Genomic DNA, 23,998 nt, shown 5'->3' with positions numbered 1-23,998 from the left:
GCTCGAACTTGCTGAACGCAATTTGGCACCAAACGTTCTCCTACAAGCCTGTATACCCTAGCCCGACCGTCATTTTTGTACGCGCAAAACCTGCTCTCGTCGGAGAACATTACCCGTGCCCATTCACGCCTCTGCCAGCGTAGAACGCGCCTGGCCCATATCAGCCGACGACGTTGATTTTGAGGCGTCAGATAAACTCCACAATACGGTCCACGTGCCCTAATACCGTGTTGACGTAGTCGACGGTAGCCTGTGTGTCGACTAATTGGGTGCCCTAGTGCCGTCGCCGCCGTTGACGTTGCTGTTACCTTCCGATTGCGGGGGTGAATGGTCCGGATGTGTCGATCTTCAGCGGGGGTGGTGACGCGTGGTCGACCGCTCCTAGGCCTGTCGGATGTAACGCCTGTCTGCCGGAGTCGATGCATAAGTCTGACGATAGTTGCTCTTGTGCAACCAAAGGTTCTGGCAATGGCGGCGTTGGTCGCTCCTTGCTGGGCCATGCTGACAGCTCTCTCTCGCTCAACTTGGCTCAAACGTGGCATACCTCTGGTGTTTTTCTGACGACTGTGTTCCTAACGTTTCCCGTCGACTCATTTATACCGCCAAAATGCACGTTCATGTCGTGTTACACGTGGAAGGGCCATTTTTCGATTTTATGCTAAGTTTAGGCAAATCTTGCTTTGTTGGGCCAGTTTGTTCCCTGGATGGATCGGCGTTTACACGGGTAATAGGGCTCATCATGGATAATTTCTCAATTTTTTACTTTGCGCGATTTTTATGTATTTGTTTTGGTGTATACTTTCTTTTGAGCACTAGTTTATATACAGATATATATATAGAGAGATATATATGTATATTATGTTGCAAAATACAGTATGTATTATAGATTTAAGCTTTATCAAATATTTTGGGGAATAAGATAAAATGTCAAACAAATGTCCTTTTTGTGAATGCATGATTTAACAAGTATGTTATCGCCTCGGTAACAGGTGCCATAGACTGTGTGTTTATCCATGTATCTAACTAAATCACCAGTATCACTGACTAATTTTCATTTGTATTGTTATGTAGTGCTTGTGATATATTTACCTAAACGAAACACAGCTTTTGTTCTATACATATTATTAAATATGTCATTCGAGAAAAATTTTTACTACTGCATTTTTCTGCATCATATAAACTTGTATACCCCTTATGGTTCACTACTGTACCAAACAAACAATTTATACGTTTATTATTTATGAAAACTTATCTTCAGCCCTATCTCTCTGATAATTAAACATTTAGAGTTTTGCTGACAAGTAATCTTACGCTAAATGATGCAACTCTGAAGAAGTGTAAATTACATGAGATTACAACATGCCTTTGTAAGATTGGCAGATTTTTTATTAAGGTGCTTACCATTTCCGTTGTTGAGTGACAGTTTAAAAGCACTTACGTAGGTACAAAGATATATCGGGTCGTAGTGCCTTATAATATGTACTTAACACAAATACCAGTTACCTTGCAACAGACTGAAGTTGTATGTATATACACATTTTGAATGGAAATGTTTCATCTTTACAGCAGATGCAACAGGGCAGCGCAAACATTCTACTCATGTCAGGTTACTGTGTCCTTCATTACATCTGAGTAAAAAAGGATGAGTTACAGTAAAAAGATTTATTTATTTATTTGATTGGTGTTTTACGCCGTCCTCAAGAAAATTTCACTTATACGACGCCGGCCAGCAATATGCTGGGTGGAAACCGGGCACAGCCTGGGGAAACCCACGACCATCCGCAGGTTGCTGTCAGACTTTCCCACGTACGGCCGGAGAGGAAGCCAGCATGAAGTGAACTTGAACTCACAGCGACCGCATTGGTGAGAGACTCCTGGGTCATTACGCTGCGCTAGTGCGCTAACCGACTGAGCCACAGAGGCCTCCCAGTAAAAAGAAAGTGAGATGCTCCACGCCCCTGCTTTTGATAATCATACACCATATACCTCTGTACTGAAGCATACGCCCAGGGTAATTATGTGCACCGACCCAATATTCGGTGCAACTTTTCAGATTCATGTTATTTAAGATATATACGTAAGCAAATTATAGAAATCGTGACCCACGGAACGAAAATGACGCGCATGTCAGGTGGACGGATGCATAGGGGTGTCACATGCATACAAACATTTACACTGTGACTCATGATTCTCCTATAATCTGTTTTCGAGATATGAGCTTGCAGAACACCTGAGAGTCCAGGTAGACCTTGTCAATAATTATCCAAAACTGATGTACGGATCCAGCTGATTTCAAATTCAATATGAGGATACACCAACTGACCCCGCACACAACGGTCTAATGGATCAATAGATAGTTGTACCCCTGTTAAGAATTTCTTACTGTTACATCGACAGTCAGTTTTGTTTTTATTTGTTTATCGGTGTTTTACGATCAAAAATATTTCAACTTTTCTGTCTGAGTTATCCATTCTCGAGGGCCTCGATCAGGCATGTTCTTCCTAAAAATTGAGACTTAATGCTTCGCGTTTTTCATTTGTAGTTTTATAGGGAGGTCTTAGTGCCATGTGTCCACAGATAAATGAAAGCAAATAATTTGCTATTGTACATATGTCTGTTGGAAATTAAGTTCCGGTAGAGGGGTTAAACTGTTGGAGTCTGTATATAAATACGTACATGTAGGTGTTAATTAATCTTCCTGTGTTTATTAGGTCAAGGGGAGATCAGCCCGGGTAATGTCAGAAGCAGAATATGTCCGGACCGTTCTGTAAAGTTGGCACAAGATTCCAACACAACATTCAATACCATATTCGCCAGAATGCAGCTTGTTCAGCGGCGAATATGGAGCTTAAAGGATGTGTTGCAATATTGTGCCAACTTTACTGTGTAAAACAACATTCAGATGGTTATTGGTACATACTGTACATGAATGTTACATGTATAATGCAGTGCTATTTAGGTAGTTAAAAGTTCATCCAAAAAGACACAAATTTCATTCTTACTGCAATCCTACAATGTTGGAAATATAAGATATATTTTCACATTTCAAACGATTTTAGTGTCAAAAATACCTTCTTGAAATGGGTGTTCTGTAAACTATAACCGGGCCTTGAGGTACATTTCTACGGTCAGTTAACACAGAGTTCAAGTCCTAAAGGTCCTTTAGTCAATATTCCTCAAGTCAGCAACTTGCCACAGTGTCAAAGGGCATTTCGTTTGCAACATAACTGAAACTGTACATGTATGTAAAGGTGCATAGTTGTGGTCAGGAAGCCAGGAATCACAACACGTGCAACGCAAGTCGCAGACGCCCAGTAATGGGCAATATAGGTCAGTATTTTGTTTAATCTGTATATTCAGTGCTATCTTAGACCGTTTCCAACATGTCTAGGCGTTCTAAATGTCCTGGAAAGGCAATTAAACGACAGTATGTTGTTCATTTTTAATATTTCATGCCATCTTGGACCGTCTGCTACTTGCTACAGTGTCAAAAATGCCTTCTGTAAAATGAAATTTTCTTAGTTTAAAACACAAGTTTGTGTCAATACAACACAAGTGTCGAGGCGCTACCACATTTCTTTCGGCCAGTCTGTCTGACACCTGCATACAAACCTGTGAAGATATAAACAGAAACTTAATAGCGGCCATGTTGGAATTTGTTGCCCATCTGAAAAAATAATCACACCCTGAAAGACCACGTTCTCAGAGCGGTTAGCGTCGTCAACCATTGCCTTATTAGTGCCACCAAGACCATCACACTGTCTCTCGCCATTACCCACCGCGAAAAAACTCGACTGTGCTTGCTACCCGTTAATCTCTTCAGGATTTGCCACGGTAGAAAATATTTACTTATTTCGGCAAAGGCTTGTGGGACCATCTGTCCAGTAATGCACAGCTTGTATGTGAGGCTCAGTCGCTTTCATCTCTTGTATTATCGCTTTCAATATTGAGTGAACAGTCATGGTGGAATATGAAAGTTCGTCAAAAACAACAATGGACAGGTTTTGTGTTCCAGCTCACTTTTCTCCCTCAGAAAGTAAGCCAAAATCGGATGCAGAGTATAGCTAGTCTGGTTCCAATAAGCTGACTGCATGGATTTCCTCCACTGACTTACAATTGAAGCTTTCCGCAAAGTCTATCTCTAGTATAATATTATGCTTGGGCAGAGCTTCCGTCGTATCTTATCAAATCTCGGACTCGAGTATCCTTTCTGACATTCTTGACTTTTCCCTTAATTTTTCTGTAACTGATACCCTCTTTCACCCTCCATTTATACTTCATGGCGTCTGGCATTCCATCTGGAATTAATATCCATGTCTGTTGGTTCGATGCCTTAAAAGTAAGCCTCCGGGTTTGTGTTACATGCCCCTTCTTCATAGCTGTGGGTACAACGGCCATATTTTGGTGTTTAAGTACACCGGCAACAGGCTTATAAACCCTGTTAACAAAATTTGTTTCGGACGCATTCTACAAAACGTTGCCAATGATGGGTTTTCTGACAGAAATTTTGCGTGAAGATTTAACAGGTAATCAGTTACAACCCGTGTCTTCTGTATGTCAGATTTCTTCATAGCAGATTTCCTAAGTTGTGAACGAATTATGTCATCTTCCGTACTTCCTGTCGATATTTTGTTTAGTTATGTTAACCCACTTTTGCCGAACTTTTTCAATTTTGTTTCGTCCAAACCCAGTTTTTGAGCTCCTGTACTTCTTTATGATTTTACCAAAAACATTTGACTTCAAAACATTCACTTTCCTTCTTCTTTCATTTGTTTCTTCATTGGCGTTCTTCAATTCTAACAGGAGAGCGTTTCCAAGAATTAACTGCCGGCGAATTTTACGGCCTTGTGCATTTGAGAGACCGGCTATCTGAATGTCACCCCTGGCTTGACTTCTGGGTGTCTGTGGGATTTTGGTAGACTTATTGACAGTCGCTTGCTTGAACCTCTGGTTTCATATTCTGGTTACCAGAAGTAACGAACATTTCAAGTGATATAATACTGTAATGCTGACATCTATCAACTTCATGACTGATGACGCATGTAAAGGCAACGTTTTAATTCAGGTCTACTAAACTGTGGGTTTCAAAAGTGTATTAACTCAAAATGTACATAATACCCTGACACTGGACATGTCACCGATGTGTGATGTTTCAGACCCTAAATTCTGAACGTGGTTCGTCCTCACCGAAAAAGTGGAAAGGTCTACCAGCAGCCTGCGAATGGTCGTGGGTTTCTGCCGGGCTCTGCCCGGTTTCCTCTCACCATAATGCGTAAAAAATTATAAGGCTTAAAACACCAGTCAAATAAATAAATGAATAAATGGAACGTGGTTCGAACATATCCACCATAATACTTCAAGACACGTGGAACCAATAGAGAAATTTTTGATAACTACATGCATAGGCCTACATGCATATATGCGGTAGTTTCGTATGTGGTGGTAACGAACCTGTCAATCACGTACATTTCTTTGAGTTACTTTTACCTCTTATCTCACAAGAAAAATGGTAGAGCATGACCTGTTTGTGACAGGTTATTGGCGCTCTTATAATAAGTGATGTGCGGCCTATATGGTTAATAGGGCCTATTCCATATCTTTTGTTTGTATAGGACTAGGTAGGCCCAAACGTAAGTTACGCCTACATACTGTGCTCTGTGCTGAGGATGGGTAAAGGAAGACATGGGAAGATCAGTTCGCAGCGGAAATGATTTGATTCTTTGTTGTAAAATAATACCTCAAAGATAGTTTAAAATGAGTGTCATTCATGTATAGGTGTCATTTAACTTCTATTTTATGGTACAAATAAGTAATTCAATGCTGAAAACGGGAGACATAACGTACAAAAGCTGCAGAGAAAATACTGAACCGTTTTCGCATGTTTCAGCGCATAAAACAGTGAGTCTTTAGTCAGGAATTTTGACTTCTATTACTTAATTAGTTTAATTAGGCATATCTGTAGTATTATATAATTATCGTTTTCTGAGCTCAAACATCTCTGGGCAGCCTACATACGGTGACAATAACGTTACATTAAGGTTCATTCGTTTTAAAATGCACACCGATTTGTGAACAAAGCGGACTTTGGATCCTGACCTGCAATAGTGTAATGTCTTGGAACACACAGTGATTTATGGATCTGCATACACGTGCAAAAACAACTCTCGAGACTAGGCGACAACAATTCCCTCATTCATTAATTGAGAATGAGGGAGTAGGGGCCTACACATTGTTTTGAGTCACCATGAATTTTTTTCCACTATGTTTTCTTAAAAAAATAAAACCATTTCTTGCGCTGGTGCAGGCTTATGTCAGAAGTCTATTAACCATAAACTTGACCAATTAATTATTAACGGCTGCTGCTTGGGAGAAGTGGGGCAAAATGGACTAGCTAACTTTGGAGGTTCAGGTGAGAGTCTCAGTATAGTTCCATGAATAATGTACAAACGATCATGTTATAATAAATAGACTAGTTAAACTTTCATTATAAACATAGCCAGGAACCTCATGTGTCGACGGTTGCGAGAGTATAGGTGAAAAAATGCTCAGATGAGAAAAGTCCGTTTTAAGCCATATTCGTCGGGGGCAAAATAGGCATTAGACATTTCACACGTAACTCTGTACTGGTATTGCGCTTTTTATTCTATTTGTTTTAATGGGGTAAACAAACGATTTGTAACACAAACAGATGTGTAACACAAATAAAAACATAAATAGATAGCTGTACAACAGCTATGGTAAAATCGCACATGCATATCAATGTGAGAAAAGGCACAAATATCAATTTTTTCACTTCTATATACATTGTTTTCCAAAACCTTTTTTCACATTTATTTGGCATATAAATTTTAACCATAAAGCATATAAAAAAGGAGTTGTTAGAAAGACTTCAATAGACAAGGAATTCTGTTTGTTGATTTACAAGCATTGTCTGCATATAGATGTACGAAGTCCTGCAAATGTGAGGAAGGACGCCTTAACATCATCCCAGTCTGGAATTCTAATACGTTTACTTGGCCTATAACACAAATATAAACTCAGATGTGTAACGTTGGTTTTAATTTTAAATATGTACATCAGTGCATGGTTTTAATTTGGAGTATATTTTTCAGCTTAAAAGTAAAATATATAACCCTTTGTATGATTTCAGACAAATGTTCCCATTCTCTTACCGGTAGCAAGTCTAAACTTTCAGGTTTTTACCTGTATATCCTTTTCTTGACATAGATATTAGGATTAAGTAAACACGCAAATAATTATTCTGCATATGTGTCATTGTTGGTCAGATCGGTGAAATTAACTTCTTTTGTTCTAATGTTCTTTTTTATCTGAAGCCTGTTTTGAAAAATGTAATCCCTCTGACTGGATGATAAATGTCACACTTCATACGAATGAGCTGGTTACATTTTGTAGATAAACTAAGCTTTGCAAGTTGAAATTGCTACCCGGGTTAACAGAAAGAAAAAATGAAATCGCATCGACGTACCTTCCGACAGGGTTTTATTGGTAATTTTATAATGGGAGTTGTCTCCCTTCGTTCAGTTCTTACACCTTTTAACGTTACAATTGTATGGTTAAAAACTATTTTACATAGCATTGAACAGATTGAAATATTCTATTTGACACATCGGAGAAAATCAATAATACATGTAGATCTAGTGTTTTTGTTACTGTTGGCCAAAAATCATTTAGGAATTTGTTTACTTTTGACTGTATATATTTTCAATTGCTGACTATTATCCTAAATACGCTCGCAGATTTTGACACAGGTGGCCATTGAGGCGACGTTTTGCTTGCATCTGTATATTTTAAATGAGATTTTTGTGGCATACGTCTAGCGATAGTCATTCGTGTAATATTAGGGAAATTAATGTTTTGTAAGAATACATAAATTTATTGGGCTTCATAAACAATGCTTGTATGGTAGTTCACAAAATTTTGCATGCTCGGATAGGTTTATTCGAGGTAAAGTTCCGCAAAAGAAAAGGCATTCTTCGTTTTTGTGTGATTTTAAAGACACCTATTGATATTCAAATATTCTCAAAACCCGGACCTTGCCAAGACTAGTTACATACAACTGACCGAGTCTGATTCACTTTTTATGTTTTATTACATAGATGTAATCATTGTATATCACCTTACATAATGTTTAGTGACTGTTACTGCTTTGTTTTGGTTCCTTAGAACATTATTTTGTTTCTCGATGCTATTTCATTGTTTGGTGTTATATACATCTGTGCGGTTGTCACTGTGACAGTTTACCAGTGAAACTTTTAGAAGTACAAATATACAAAATGACTACCCTCAGTTCGCTCCTGGTAAATATTTATTGTTTGAATGAAACTTAATGACGGATCAGATTTTATGATATTATGAATCAATGATAACACTTACAGTATCATCTAATACATCTATCGAGACGTATGCTGTTTTTAAAAATATGGATGTACACAACCGCAAGAGAGAATGACAAAAGCCATATGTATAGACAGGCATTTTGTTAGAGGGACTGAACGTCAGAAGACACATATATTCAGTATGGAAGGTCGATATTCTCACTGAATCCTTCGGAATCCACCGAATAACTTGTTACATGTTTTGTGACATCTAGCTCACAGAAGCGATATTACGTGATTCGTACAATATGTTTTCTATGAGGAGCCGATTTAACGTTTAATCGACAATTATCGATATCCATAAATGAATTATCCACATCAATAAAACAATCAATAATTTATCGATAATTACAAAGAGTGGTATTTATTGATATCGATAAATGAATTATCGATATCGACAAATGAATTATCGATATCGACAAATACGACTGCTTCTCATAGTTATTGCTCCTTCCTGACATCTCGTAATATTTTAAGCCGGGATTTTAAAAACATTTCTCTGAACCGAGTAAATCGAATGAAAACTGCCCATTGTGAGCAGGTATTACACTAGTACCCGTGTCACTCGTGTTCCTTGTAGTTCTGCTGGATTAAATCACCGGCATTGGTTACACAGTCCTGATTCTACTGCCTTACTTCCTCTGCTGTGTCGGCTATTGTAAATAAAGACATTTTCTGTCAGTTATTCTTTCTAAGCAGCGTACACGGAGCAGTCATTTCCATTGAAACCAGCAGGGGACTCTATTTAATCTCTAACTCTTTACGGATATCGCTAATCCATTTATCGATGTCGATAAAAGATTGTTCTATATCTATAAATGATTTATCAATAACGGTAAGTAAGTTAGCGATATCGATAAAGAGTTACAGATTTAATGTTAATTTGAACCCATGTAGTTTTCGACATATTCCATCATTTTTGAAAATCATATCAATGCAGAGTTCATAAAAATGACAAAATGTAAGCTTTTAACTGACAAATCCGAGATGAAACGTCGTATTGTCCATTCAACATTACATGTTTACATATATATTCTATAATATATGTGGTTTAGATATTTGCATTTTTTTGTTAATGTATCGGTAGGTCCGATTAAAGCCTTCTTTTAGCTAAATAAAGTATGTAAACTGTGTTGATTTGTTTTCGTTTACTTAATATACAGGCATGTGTGTTCACAAAGAAATAGTTTCAGCGATTATCTTGTGGCTTGTGGTTGGTCGCTAAGAGAACCGTTCAATATTGTGTGGTATTTATTTACTTATTTATGTTATAATACCATACTCATGACTTTTTTTCTTATACAATGGCTGTCAGTATTGTAGTTGTGTGATAGGTTTCACTCTAACGTTGCTTTCTGAGATGAAGCGGTTACACGGAATGCAAAGTCTAGTTGTTTTTTTTTTAAATATTCTTGGACGACAAAAATGGCACAAGAAAATTCGTTCTCCTCTGTAAATAATTTATCACGTAGCCAATACATGTGTATGAATGAGTTATGTATTGGATGAATCATGCCAAACGCAAGAATATACATGAAAGTTCCGGTGATGGAAATGGCCAATATAATTTTGACAATCAACGCACGCGCTTTGCAAAGATTGAAATGATTGAGGTGCTGATATAATTTCGGAGAAGAAAATTTTTGAGCAATTTTTTTATTTCGAATTTCCTTTAGATAATGATTAAAATGGCAAGTTAATAAAATCCACAGAAAAATTTCTGCTCATCTCAACAAACACAATACTAGACCAAGCAGTACAATTCATTTCTATGTATTATGGAATGGGCGATGCTATCTTTTTTTTTGGGGGGGGGGGGAGGCACAAAATTGCACAATTCTTCTTCCGGTGGATATCATGCATTCAATTTTCTGGCTTTAATTGCAAACACCCGTGTTATTTCCCGTTTTTCTGTCAGCAATCTGACATCAACTGCCGGACTACTTTTCGTTTGTGTGTAAAAAAAGCAGGCGACAACCCCCAAATTTGATGATCTGCGTAGTGATTTGCTTATTCGTACTGATTCCGAAATTATGGTCTTCTGCTTAAGCCACAGTCTTGGAGAGATATAAGTGGCTACATTTTAAGCATTTACGGAGGCCTCTGTGACCGAAATTGTTAGCGCACCAGCGCGGCGCAATGATCCAGGAGCCTCTGACCAATGCGGTTCCTGTGAGTTCAAGTCCAGTTCATGCTGGCCTTCTTTCCATCTTCCAGCAACCTCCGGATGGTTTCCTCTCACCATAATGCTGGTCGCCGTCGTATAAGTGAAATATTCTTGAGTACGGCGTAAAACACCAAAGGCGTAACATGTCGTAAACAATGGTAAAAATATAACCTACTTTGGCAGAGGTAATAGACGCCGGCAAAAATATAGTCATGTTTGGAAGAGATAATGAACATTAATTGGCAGTTGTAATAAACGCCCGCAAAAATATAGCTTACTTTGGTAAAGGTAATAGGCGACAAAAATATAGCCTTGTTTGGATGAGGTAATAAATATGATGCTGAAGTAGGAGTTATACTTGTGTTATGTAGGCTAGTTATACTATTTCTGACATGTCTGGTACTGAAACTCCCTAGTTTTACTGTGGAATGTGTGGATCGAGTCTAGGGGGAACAGCATCGCCAGTCATGTCCTGTGACAAGTCATGTAAGTGGTGGCTCACTGTGGGGGCACTGGTCATACTGGCGAGATCATTCAAAACAGATATAAGCATATCCTGACTATATATACAAATTATTAGCCATAGCATTTAATGACAATGGGTTATTTCGTCGTCTAGTTTCAAATACCTCGTGAAATTTGACAATTTTACCACAGTTATAATTAGGGTTTTATTCCTAATAGAATTTAAATACCTTAGTAATTACAGCAGCTTTTTTCGAAAGTTGATGTGATTCTACATTTAGTGTATTGTAGAGGGATCACTTCTGGATCTGAAGCTCAAATGCCCAATATTCTAAATTATTGCAAATCAGATCTATCTAATGTTGCTGATAATCTTTACATGACATCATCGGCACATGTACAAATGTTCATGAATTCATACAACCCCTCCTTTTACAATGTAGGCGGTAGTCTTTTATGATAGTAGAGATCACTTCCATGTCCAGTACGCGGGCAGGGACCAACCTTCCATTTTAACAACAAAGTGTCACAAAATTATGTCTAAATTAACCATAGTTTGGTTCATGTTTGTAATATTCCCCGTTGATCTACTTGTGAGCCGCTTATATTGTATTCCTGTATCCATGTTTCGAAACAGACTTTCGTATAACAACCGTCAACGAAGGTAGACGTTCCAGGTCAAAATATAGCTAGGCCATTTCCCAGACTTATGAATCAGGAATCTGCTGGTGGACTAGGCATACCCGAAGCCTGGTCCCTTGCATTGTTTTAATGTAATTGTATATTAAATGTGAATGATGAGTAATTCTAGACCAGTGAAGTCAAATGAAATGCAACTAACATCACAGTTACAATAAAGCCCTGACTGAGATGCATGTAAACTGACAAGAGGTTGCAGTTTAACGGTTACGTGTGACCATCTGCCGACTATCACTGTCGTCGCTGCTCTGGTTTTAGTCTCGATGCTGTCAGTCCTTTATATTACTTCATTAGGGCTGGATGAAATGCACATTAAGTTGTCTTCTCCAATCTACGCATAGCTTAAGCTAACATTTCCATGTCTACATAATGATGCATAAATATCAACTATTTTTATTTCAGCAGTGTTTAGTAACATCATCACAAGACAATCAGTTTGGTTATTACCGTAACAAATGACAAAAATAGCCGGACAATTCTGCCAACAAATCAAAATCAACAAATGCAATATTAAACTTCTGGTATTTATATTACTTCAAACAGAAATTCTTTCCTTCTTTGACATTATGTTTTATGATTCTTTGGTTTATGTTCTAACACATTGTAATGTGACTGTTCGGATTCCTCATTTTAATAATTATTGGTTATTTTATCTTTGAAACATTAGCGGTTTTACAATGTATATGGCTATACTGTTTTATAGCGGGAATAAATATAAAATACTTCACAGCAAAGTAAACCTCATTGTTTATTCTGTTTTTCACATATTTCCAGATGCCTTTGTGTATGGGATGACTACAAGTAAGATTAAAAGAAATTTCTGTAAAGTTAAACATATATTTAGTGGAATACTCGTTCTATTGCAATCCCCACATCTCTCAAAACTCCCCCAAGTTCACAGTCCCCAAATTTAGCTTGGTCAAAACGGAATCAAAGTATATATAATAGGTAAAATCAAAATACTCTGCAATACTAAGCCCTTTTTCATGGTTACCAACCATTTCCATGTCATCTTCGTGCTAGTTCTAGTTCACCCAGTCTCGAGAGCTACAAGAGACGCTCTGGAAAAAGACAAACTTTGGATGTTCAATTTCAACAACAAACGGTTATTACTATTGTCATAATCTGGTTCATTTTAGAGACATGTTTTCCCACATGTGGCGCACTTGTTTCTTACAAGCAGTGCTGTAAATAAGGAAAAAATGAGCATATTGTCATTTGACTGCTGTATAAGATGTTAAAACTGAAGCAACCTGAGTGACGGATTACATTATTTCTCAAGGCAAAACAGTCATACAGTTTGATGAATTACTGACTTGTCCTCCTTGCATCCACGGGCCGCAATCTGCCAAATACATGCGACGTATATCAGCAGACAAATTAACAGATGTGAATAAAAGCAAGAATGTTCCATTAAAGAGTTAATAATAATGGTTTCCTTTTGGGTTCCAATGACAGAAGATACTGCCAGTGAGCCACTTTTGAGTGGTATTATGACCAGAATACCCTTGACAGCTTAAATTTTAAATATGAAAGAGTTTGACGGTATGATACATATACATCATCATGACACAGGGTGATCCGCGATAATGCATGTCGTATCGTCCGCTTTATCCCTGAAGACCTTTATCATTACAATTCCTGCCAAATTTTACCTTGGAGACACACAGCATTATGGTCATAATAGTTATTAATTTCTCCACCCTCTGTCCCCGTCTCCACAGGAAGGGGGAAACAATGTAGAAGCTATGCGTCCGTTTTCTTTTTTTAACTATTGTCTACATTACATGAACCAGACCAAATTAGGCTGTGAATGCTACAAACCGTAAGTGATAAATCCAACTATAGTCATATGACGACACAAAGGTAAATGAATGCAAATGATGTGCAGCCCAGGTGGCACACACGTTACAAACCCAGAAACTGGAAATCGCAGTAAGACACTAGATGAATTTAGCAAACGCCACCATAAATATGGTTACGAAAACATGACAGAAACCATGACAGTAACGCCTTCTACCCTGTGTCTTGGCTTTCTGAAGGAGAGCTTTATCAAATTACATCCGGGCTGCGACTGCCTCGGGCATAGGTTTTCTGAACCTTTTCTCTGTGATCACGCTTGGGGGAAACTACTGTCTACTTTGGTACCATAGCCGCTCTTCACGGTTAGCTGCTTCACTAGGAACACAAGTTGAGGGTTCATTCAGTCCCATTCTCTTTGTTCATGGGTCCTTGTGACGATATCTAAACAGCTTTATAACTAACTGTTTAATGAAGGCCACGTTTTCAGGTCTATGCATCACACTTAGAGAACTTTTTCAGTTCTCATTTACTACAGCAGAAATTTGCCTGATCCGTTATCATATACATCGTCACTATAGATTAACCTGTACTGAAGAGTTATGTCCCCTGAACTGCACTTTTTGAGTTGATGAACTTACATTAGTAGGTAGTGCCTGTGTGGTAAATGCTGTTTAAAATCAATATCTAGCATTCTAGCAAGAATGACCAACAAGGTCAACAAATGAATTTAGAATAGATCTATTTCAATTACTGACAAAATCTCTGATCCAGTGTGAAAATTTACTGGAAGTTAATTACAATACTGCGTTTGGGAAACGCTAACAGATCATGACCTCTGTAACTTCCGCTCGCGCTGAAAATTATAAAGCACTTTGACAACTTACTTATGTAATTTTTACGTAATCTGCTTATCTGCGTAGAAGAGAGTTACAACACTAAAACATTATTTCTTTATGAAAAACTATAGCACAATTACTCTACAGTTATCTTACCTGGAGACAGGGAAATGGCGAAGATGTAACAACATTTGAGATGAAGAGTTGTATTCAACGCTGGGAGTGTCCCTTACAGAATAGTCAATTGAGATTGCGCAATGCTTACGCCATTAAACCCTGAGTTATCTCCCATTTACCATAACATGCAAACTTATGGCACAATACGATATTTTTACTCTCGATTAATAATAAAAAATGGTCCCTTGAATTGGATCTCAAGCTACAGGTCCGAGGAGTTACGCTGACACTACGGTTACTGTGATGGCTACATGTAATCTCCAATCTTTCAGAAAGGTCACATGTGTGAATGAATTTCAGCAGGTTTCATCACAATAACTAACCCGATAAAAGTCACGATGTTCCATTGTAAATTTGTCTGATTGGATGGAATGTGAAGAATCTGAACATTTGGACATGTGATTCAAGTCCAGTCTAAGGTTTCTAAGATATGTATAATATATGTAAGCTGTGGTTTTTACGTGCTACTTATCACTACTTCAGTGATATGACGACGAGTGATTAGGTCCTCAGGAACAACCTGTAGTCACAAAGACGTGTGCAGTTGTCATCTCACACATCATACGTCCCAGACCTTTTCTTTCTCTGTAATTCTTTCTTGTTTTCCTACTGTTACGACCCAAACTGTCTGTATTATAAAGAGATGGCTTGTTCGAAATACACGACAGCTTAGCCGCACAAAAAAGTAACCAAAACCAGCAGATTTTATTTTACAACAATTTATTAGGTTTAACAAGAACATATAACAAGACTTACACAAATACTAAAGTACTTAAGTTTAAAAAGAAAGGATAGCAATATCTATACAAATACTTAAGTACTTACATGTACAACGGTGTCACGTCCAAACGGACGCATATATTCCAAAATTCTGAAAACCACACAGGCACAAATGCACAGAGGCAATATTCATAAGAGGGAAAATCCACAGTATATCTGAGTGTATGACGAAATATACACAAAATTCCACAGACAGGGCTCGTGTACTAATAAGCACTGTGTACACAAGAGCACAAATTAAATATGCAAGTTCAGACTGAACAAGTGCTCTGTGGAGATAGGATATAACAAAGCCAGAGGCTATAAAGACACCAAAATTCAGCACAAAAGGCCTACCAAAGTAACACACAGCGAAAGCATCCAAAACTCTCAATAACTCTCCTTTTTTCTTTTGACCTGCTTTCATAGGTCTTATATAGACTGGTGGAATTGTCTAGAATAAGAAAAATCCTGAACACTTGATGTAAACAAACAGGCCCGAACTGAGCGTATTCTGGAACATTCTAAGGCAGAGGCAGACAGCAGGCCCTGAACTCAGCACATGTAAACAGTGGCAAGCTAAATTTAAAAGCTAGCGGCAGTTGTTCACATAACACCGACATGTAAAGCATGTAGAGGTTAACCTTATGACAATGTGATGGGAAATTCATAGGTCATCTGGAGAAGACATCAAACAAAGCATCTTGCTGTAAGTCACCTCACACCTCAGCATATTTTGAGATCACAAAATATATTCATCCATGTGCTTATACTGCTGTGTGGGTGAAAATCCTTCTGCCAAGTGTGAGCAAAGCTATGGATATATACACAGAGTTTTTCACCGAGTTCAAGTTACCAATGACATTACAAATGATCATTTCTCACTTCACGAGTTTTAGCGGTATTTCTACCCTCTAACTACGCGGCGGGTTTCAAAACGACAGCTTTTCTATGAGTGACCGACAGTGCTACACGCACTGGTCGCATTGGTCATTGTTGGTACGGTAGCATACATGTTATTCTGTATAATCTGATTGGCATCTGCTTAATATGCATAAGTGTATGGTATTTGTAAATTGTAAATGTCCTGTTACGAACCCCATCTTAAAACATTGTTATTATAGATTTTTTATTTGTTTTTCGGTTGGCCAGAACAGTGTCTGCACCTACATTTTTCCTTCTGTGTACAGTATAGCCCTCGCGCTCGAGGCTTCGGTGTTTATGACTTTAGAGTCATTGTAAACAAAGTTTACATTCTGGAAATATGTATCGGTATTGTAAACTTGTTTTTGTCATAGGGATTAATGGTTCATCCACTTTGATGCTTTACTACATTTTGTTCACCTTAATAAATCCCAACCATCTCACTCACAAACAAAAGCTAAATGTATTTCACAAGTTCACATGCGACAATTTATCGTTACCGTTTTATTGCATTGCAGACTAATATAAATTCGTTTCTTATGAAAACATAATATCTGGTCGAAAAGTATCGTTTTGCATATTTTGTAGTGTGTTTTGTATGGTTGAGACATTCTCTCCGGTCGTACATGGGAAGGTCTGTGAGCAACCTTCGGAGGGTTGTGGGTTCCCCCCGGGCTTTGTCCGGTTTTTCACCACAGTGCTGGCCGCTGTTATATAAGTGAAATATTCTTTAGGAACGGCGTAAAAAACACCAATCAAACGAATTAAATATGATAGAGAAGTGTCAGACATTCATCTTATACATATTCATTGAAATTGAAAGATTGAGAAATTCATATACAAGTGTGTATTTCCATTTTTGTGACTTAATATACCAGTATACATGTACAGATGTTAAAGATGTCAGGTTTGAAACTTCGCTACAGTTTGCTCAGTGAACTTCCTACTAATTGGTTACCTTTATATATTAAGCAAATATACATTACCACAGTGATATTTTCTGTAAATTTAGGGAGTACGGCGTGAAAACAATCAAATCAATAAATAAATAAATTCCAGAGAGGAAATTATAACTAAGGTGCTAGTATAATAGAAAAGTCATGTTGAATTAATGGAATATGTGTATTATATTTAACAGAATAATTTGCTGAATAACAGAATACATTCTAGAATCACTCAGACTTTCTTTTAAATTTAAAAAAAAATCATACCAAATACTTTAGAAATGTTTCTTGTTGCTCCCTTGCTTGGCGCTTAAAACTGAGAGGTCAGAGCAAGAAAACAGCACTGGTTGGCCCAATGTCAGAATATGTATATGATATTGGATGGAGTGTCAAGCCTGGTGTCTTCGGCCTGGTATTTTAAAGGTGTCAGCACTTTGGCACTTTTGTGTCTCCACGGTATGGGCTCGCCCCGCCACAAGGAGATACAGTATGTGTAGACAAACCTAATGAGTCGTCATATGACTGAAAAATTCTTACGTACGACGCTAAACCCCAAGCGTTCATTCATTCATTCCAAATTACACACCGTGCATATTTCTATCAAATAAACTCAAGATGTTTTCACCATGACATAGCTTCAGCAGAGCCCACTGAGTGCGTGATATGCCCGGAAGTCTTCACAAAAGACCCCGACTCCTAATCTGCCCACGCCTTCCAGTTGAATTTCAGAACGGACTTCTTCACTGATGACTCCAAAAGAGAAATCGTCGACTATGGCTTAACAACCCAGAGTTCTATTAAAGCAGGTGGGTAACTGCGGTTTGCGCATTGTCTAGAATAAAGAAAGAACAGAAACAAAAAGCTCGAAGATTTGTATAGCCATCTGAAGACCATAGGTTTTACTGGAGTAATACCGTGTTGGTTACTAGGTACGTGGAATGCTGATAAACACGTGATAAATATTGACGCTTATAAACCACTTTCCACAGAACAGACACGGCTAACGTGCTTAGAGTGAGCTCTCGTCGTCATCATATAACAACCTGCTAGGCTGGTTAAGATAGTCCTAAAGATAAAGTGTCTTGAAGAACACTTGCCTTCCTGTAATACAGCATGGGCATTGATCTCCCTTTTCAGATGAAGTTGCTTTCCAAAACCCGATGGTTTATTCTCGTTTCCCTATTTCTAGAGCCGACTTCCCCAAAAGCGATGAATGCATACTGCAAGATGTACGCGAACTGGCACGAAGCAAACAGCTAAGACTTTTAGTATTCCATACAGAGCTACTTGGATTGATTGGTCTTTTCAACCTTACATCCGGCCAGACAATGCAGGTATGGCGTTTTGTGTAGACAAAGTTCTTGGACATTATTATATCAGACGTCTTTACTTGTCTAACGTCCCAGCAGCTCTTGTTCTCAGGTTGCACCGTCATTAATTGTATTTAGGCCTACAGACTTGATAAAAAGGTTTGAAGGACTATTTTGGATTGACATTTCTAACTTACCCGGTATTGCAAACCTTTACGGACATTAGTGCATAAAGCAATACACAGTCTATTTCATGCAGTTTTACGTACATATTTTAGTAGTGTACATACTGTTTTATTTAAACGTTCAGTGTGCATGTTCTTGTACTTATATGTCCATTGAAATGTTGTTCTACTTGTATATTAAGTTTATATACTGTTTCACTTACGTGTTCCATGGGCATGCTGTTTGGCTTTTACGTTCATTGTGAAGGTATTTGCATGCACTCATGGCGGCTGCACCGAAACGGACAACATTCATGGTTATAAATCATGGTTAAATAAATCCCTGATTATTATGTATTATTTTGACATGTGAAGTTGCCATTCTGCAACAGCCACACATTTTCATCACTATTGTTTCCTCAGAACAACAAAATAGATCCAGTCCAACAGTGCTGCCCGCCGGGATGTCATGTGGAGTCGTCGTTCTTATGATCATTGTTGTAGTCAGAGTCTACCGCCTGCTAACTCGTCGAAAGGTAAGCAAAGACTGGTATCTTTTCTGCATAAGCAAATATCATCTGATTATGTTCTTCAAGTTTCAAGGCGAAGAGTAGGCCTCACCAGAGATATTACCTGTCATAAAACGATATATGATCAGGTATTAATAGCAGCGGTAAATGAAAAGATGTACGGTCAAATGTTTGAAACTGAAGGTACCGTATACGCCATGTCAGCCGTCCGTATATTTACCAGCGAGTCAGATCTGTGCTATATCTTTAGTATGGCTTCCTCTCCGGCTGTACGTGAGCAGGTCTGACAGCAGCCTGCGGATGGTCGTGGGTTTCCCCCTGGCTCTGCCCGGTTTTCACCCACCTTAATGCTGGCCGCCGTCGTATAAGTGAAATATTCTTGAGTACGGCGCAAAACACCAATCAAATAAACAAATAAATATTTTTAGCTAAGGTCACCACAGAAATTGGCAAACAGGTCTAACAGAAAGCTACTGTACACTCTTTGTTTGTGACGAATAATGAATGAAGTGCATAACATGAAAAAAAACAAATAGCACTATCCCCTTAATACTGAATGCCAAGCGAGAAATTTACAACTTCCTCGTTTAAGGTTGAGATGTGACCCAACACAGGATTGACCCTTGATCTGTCGCCCCCGAAGCCATCGGGGCCGATCAACAGGTAATGCATGTATATCTCAGGATTACACAGTACGCACACTATAAGCCATAGTTAATGCAACATCAGTCTACAGCCTCGGTTTTCCTTGCAGATTCCCTATGGAGACCTTCGCACTTGAACCATTCTCGTTGCAAAGTATCTTACAGCCAAAATCCCTGGGTTACAGCAAGCTAGATCAGCTGAGGAAAGTGCTAAAGCAGAGGCAGAAGTATCTTACTACGCTTTATTTTATGTCTGCTGGAAATTGTGCGGTATATTACATCGTGTCTGTACACCTAGTACATATTAGAAAGAGCTGTTTGCTATCCAGTATATAACTGGTCGGAGAAACATGAACAGGTCGTCCATTACAGCTTATAGAGATTCACATTTTAATATATCTATCAAAATGTGAATGGTAAAAACAAGTGCACAAATTTTATCTGGCAGACTAAAATCTAGCCAACACTAGCTATTAACTGGGAAGGTTTGATTTTACGTCAGCCCACAGAGCGCAAACTACAAAACCAACTGTGATTACACAGTATATTGTAAGAAATATTCTTAGTATAAAAACTTATGTATTTGTTTTCAGAGGAACTTCCCACCGCACAGATGGGCATCAATAGAGACCCTAGAGAATAACATCTTCATAGTGAAGTATTTAGTGAAGTGTAAATCTTCCTTATCGACTTCATGTCTGTAGCTCATTACAAGCGGATAAAGTTTTTTGAGCATATGCTGTCTAAGTTTTAAGCAGGTTTATTCGCTTTTCATTGAGCTCCCGGGGTTCGGCATGTACAAAGACACGTAATTTTGTTTTCACAGATGGTCTTTTGGAGTACTGATATCTGTAGTTACAGTGTAATGCTGAAGTGTTGGAAGGGCGACCCTCATGAACGACCTAAGTTTGAGGATATGTGCCATACACTTGCTGTCGTGTTTACAGATGTACAGGTAAATCTCTATAAATTAAACTCATCCAATACTGAAGGTAGAATGTTATGGCCTTGTTACAAAAAGCTATCCTTTAGCATAGCTTTGCAAGAATCATGAATCTAAACAGTTGAATGCTCCTTTATCTTAGAAATTCATATAAATTTTACACACAATTCTTAAATCTGATCGAACAGTGCAGTCTATTTTTTCAGCAATTCATGAACATCATGATTTACGAAACTGTTGACCATGTTATAAGGGATTCTGACTCTTGACATAGTCTACCGAAAAGACATTTGTCTGACAGGAGATCGTCACTGGGCTCTGTATAAACAACTGTTTAACAATCTGTTTGTTTCAGAACTTTTTTTCACAACAGTCTTTCATATCGGAATGGAACTTGTTACATGGCTTTCCTATAACAAGTTACACACCACGTTTAAGTTCCGACCTGAAATGTTCAAAATGGACAATAATACAATTATTTTTGTCCAAATAGTTTTCCGAGCTTGTTTTGAAAACTGTTCATCGTAATGAATTCAAACTTGGTGTAAGACCAAATGAAAGGTCATTTTTAGTTTCGGAACCTTGAGTCCAACTTGATCACAGTATGGCCGTTTTTTTTTTTTAATTCAGTTATCCCTAGGTCAAAGATGTTACTTAATAATCGTCAAAATCGCACGGGTCCCATCAGTATCACAAAATGATCGCTTCCTATGATTTCATCTCCTAGTCAGGGCATGAGCATTATTACAACCATGTAAATTCTTCTCAAACGTGAACTCTAGGCTTTATGTTTTGAGTGCAATCTAACGATTTGTGAAACGCATATATGTCAGACTGTTACGATACTGGTCACCTCCTCTAGAAATGTACCAATCTGCAATTGTATAAAATGGTAGCTGGACATATGTAACGAGACTAAGCAATTCCAACAGTAGCAACATAAAAGTATCCAGCTTTCAGTATTAGTACACGTAGTTAGCTTCGTTAGTTACCCTCACTTAAAGTCGAAGTTCAACTTGTTACGACCCAAACTGTCTGTATTATAAAGAGATGGCTTGTTCGAAATACACGACAGTTTAGCCGCACAAAAAAGTAACCCAAACCAGCAGATTTTATTTTACAACAGTTTATTAGGTTTAACAACAACAGATAACAAGACTTTTACAAATACTAAAGTACTTAAGTTTAAGAAGAAAGGATAGCAGTATTTATACAAATAATAAAGTACTTACATGTACAACGGTGTCAAGTCCAAACGGACACATATACTCCACAATGCTTAAAAATTGCACAGAGGCAATGTTCATAAGAGACAAAATCCACATTATAACTGAGTGTATGACGAAATATACACAAAATTCCACAGACAGGGTCCGTGTACTAATAAGCGCTGTGTACACAAGAGCACAAATTAAATATACAAGTTCAGACTAAACAAGTGCTCGGTGGAGATAGGATATAACAAAGCCAGAGGCTATAAAGACACCAAATTCAGCACAAAAGGCCTACTAAAGTAACACACAGCGAAAGCATCCAAAACTCTCAATAATTCTCCCTTCTGCCCCTTTGACCTGCTTTTATAGGTCTTATATAGACTGGTGGAATTATCTAGAATAAGAAAATTCTTGCACACTTGTTGTAAACAAACAGGCCCCGAACTGAGGGTATTCTGGAACATTCTTAGGCAAAGGCAGACAGCAGGCCCTGAACTCAGCACATGTAAACCGTGGCAAGCTAAATTTAGAAGCTGACGGCAGTTGTGCACATAACAAGCTAGCGAGAGCTGGCGTCCAAGGTGTGGCCTCATAAATCAGTGACCGATCTTCTGCAGTGAAACCAATGCTCTATACGAATGTGTCAGCCATGGCCAAGCCAGAGATCGGAAATATAAATCCAACTAACTGTAAAATAAAAATTAATCCATTTTCTACTCACTGAGATCGTAAATTGAACAGTTCGTGACACTTAACAGCACAAGCCCTACATAGGGATGTGTTTGAAGGTAATATTCTTGCAACGAAAATGAAGTTAGAACACTGTTTCTAATTCATAATGTTAAGGTCCACGAGCTCAGTTACGACGGCAAGAACCCATTCCCTCGTGTGACGTCATAATTATTCAAAAGCAAGTGGCATGCTGGATATTCTAGCAGTTACATAGACTGCTGTCGACTTCACTGTAGACGTTTCAGTATGATATAATCTTTAACAAAATCCCCTCAGCATAATGCTGGCCGCCGTTGTGTGAGTGAAATATTCTTGAGTACGGCGTAAAACACCAATCATGTAAATAAATGAATAAATAGTATATGATCTCACGGCAGTATGGTTTTAGAGATGGATTTTTGGAAATTAAAACGATTTAATCTATTTATTGTGTTCAGTTTGTTCTAACCGCTTGTTGCTGCAGCCATTGTAAAACAAATTACCCTCAACGCCCATTGTCCAGCATGCAACTTGCTTTTGAATGATGTCACCCGAGGCAATGTGGTGTCGAAACTAAACCTATGGACTTTAACATTATGGATTAGAAAAGTGTTCTAGCTACATTTTCTCTGTAATAACATGGACGTCCTACGTATCAGTACGTAGAACTTGGGTGTTTACGTGACACTGATTAAAGGCAATTTTTGTAGCTAGTATGACTGATTTTACAGACAAGCGAATATAGGTGACTCGCTGAAAGAAAAAGACTATAAGTTTGAGTAATGTGCATTATATCACAAGTCTTCATTTCAGAGATAAATGCAGGATAATAATTAAGTGTCACGAATGTAGGTACTTGGCTTTTGTTTGTAGCGTCCTTTAAATTTGAACAGCCTCTGTAAATTCTCAGAAAAGTGAAAATTTCTTAGCCAAAGTGTCATTGGCGTCGATCGTCACCTCTTCTATGTCAATGTCTAGTACTTGATTCTCAGTGTTTTTGTAGTGAGTGCAAAGAGCATCTCTACCGGGTTGGAGCAATATAAGGGGCAGTAACTCTCTGGGAACAATATTGAGACGTTTCAATGGTGCATTAGGCCAGCTGCAGACGGTGGAGTATCACGTAAGCCCGGAGTATATCACTATTGAAGCGTAAAAAATACAGACTAATGTCATCATACGCATTAATCCGTGGCTAACTGTTTAGTTCGGGGAATATCATTTTACATAACTTGGTAATGAAAGTAGTAATGAATGTTATTTTACCTTCATACGGAAAAGGAAGGACATATACATTGTCTTACGGAAAATAAAC

The 23,998-nt window shown here is 38.1% G+C and overlaps 1 protein-coding gene across 1 annotated transcript in view; it reads left to right on the top strand.

Moving 5' to 3' along the window:
- The window catches only part of LOC135479157 (tyrosine-protein phosphatase 10D-like), a 77,740-nt gene that overhangs the window by 16,510 nt on the left and 37,232 nt on the right, over window positions 1–23,998 (top strand). The window lies entirely within an intron of this gene.

Source organism: Liolophura sinensis, chromosome 1, assembly GCF_032854445.1.
Source record: "Liolophura sinensis isolate JHLJ2023 chromosome 1, CUHK_Ljap_v2, whole genome shotgun sequence".
Classification (NCBI taxonomy): domain Eukaryota; kingdom Metazoa; phylum Mollusca; class Polyplacophora; order Chitonida; family Chitonidae; genus Liolophura; species Liolophura sinensis.
The sequence above is the reverse complement of the archived record's forward strand: the minus strand, read 5'-3'. Positions and strand labels throughout refer to the sequence as shown.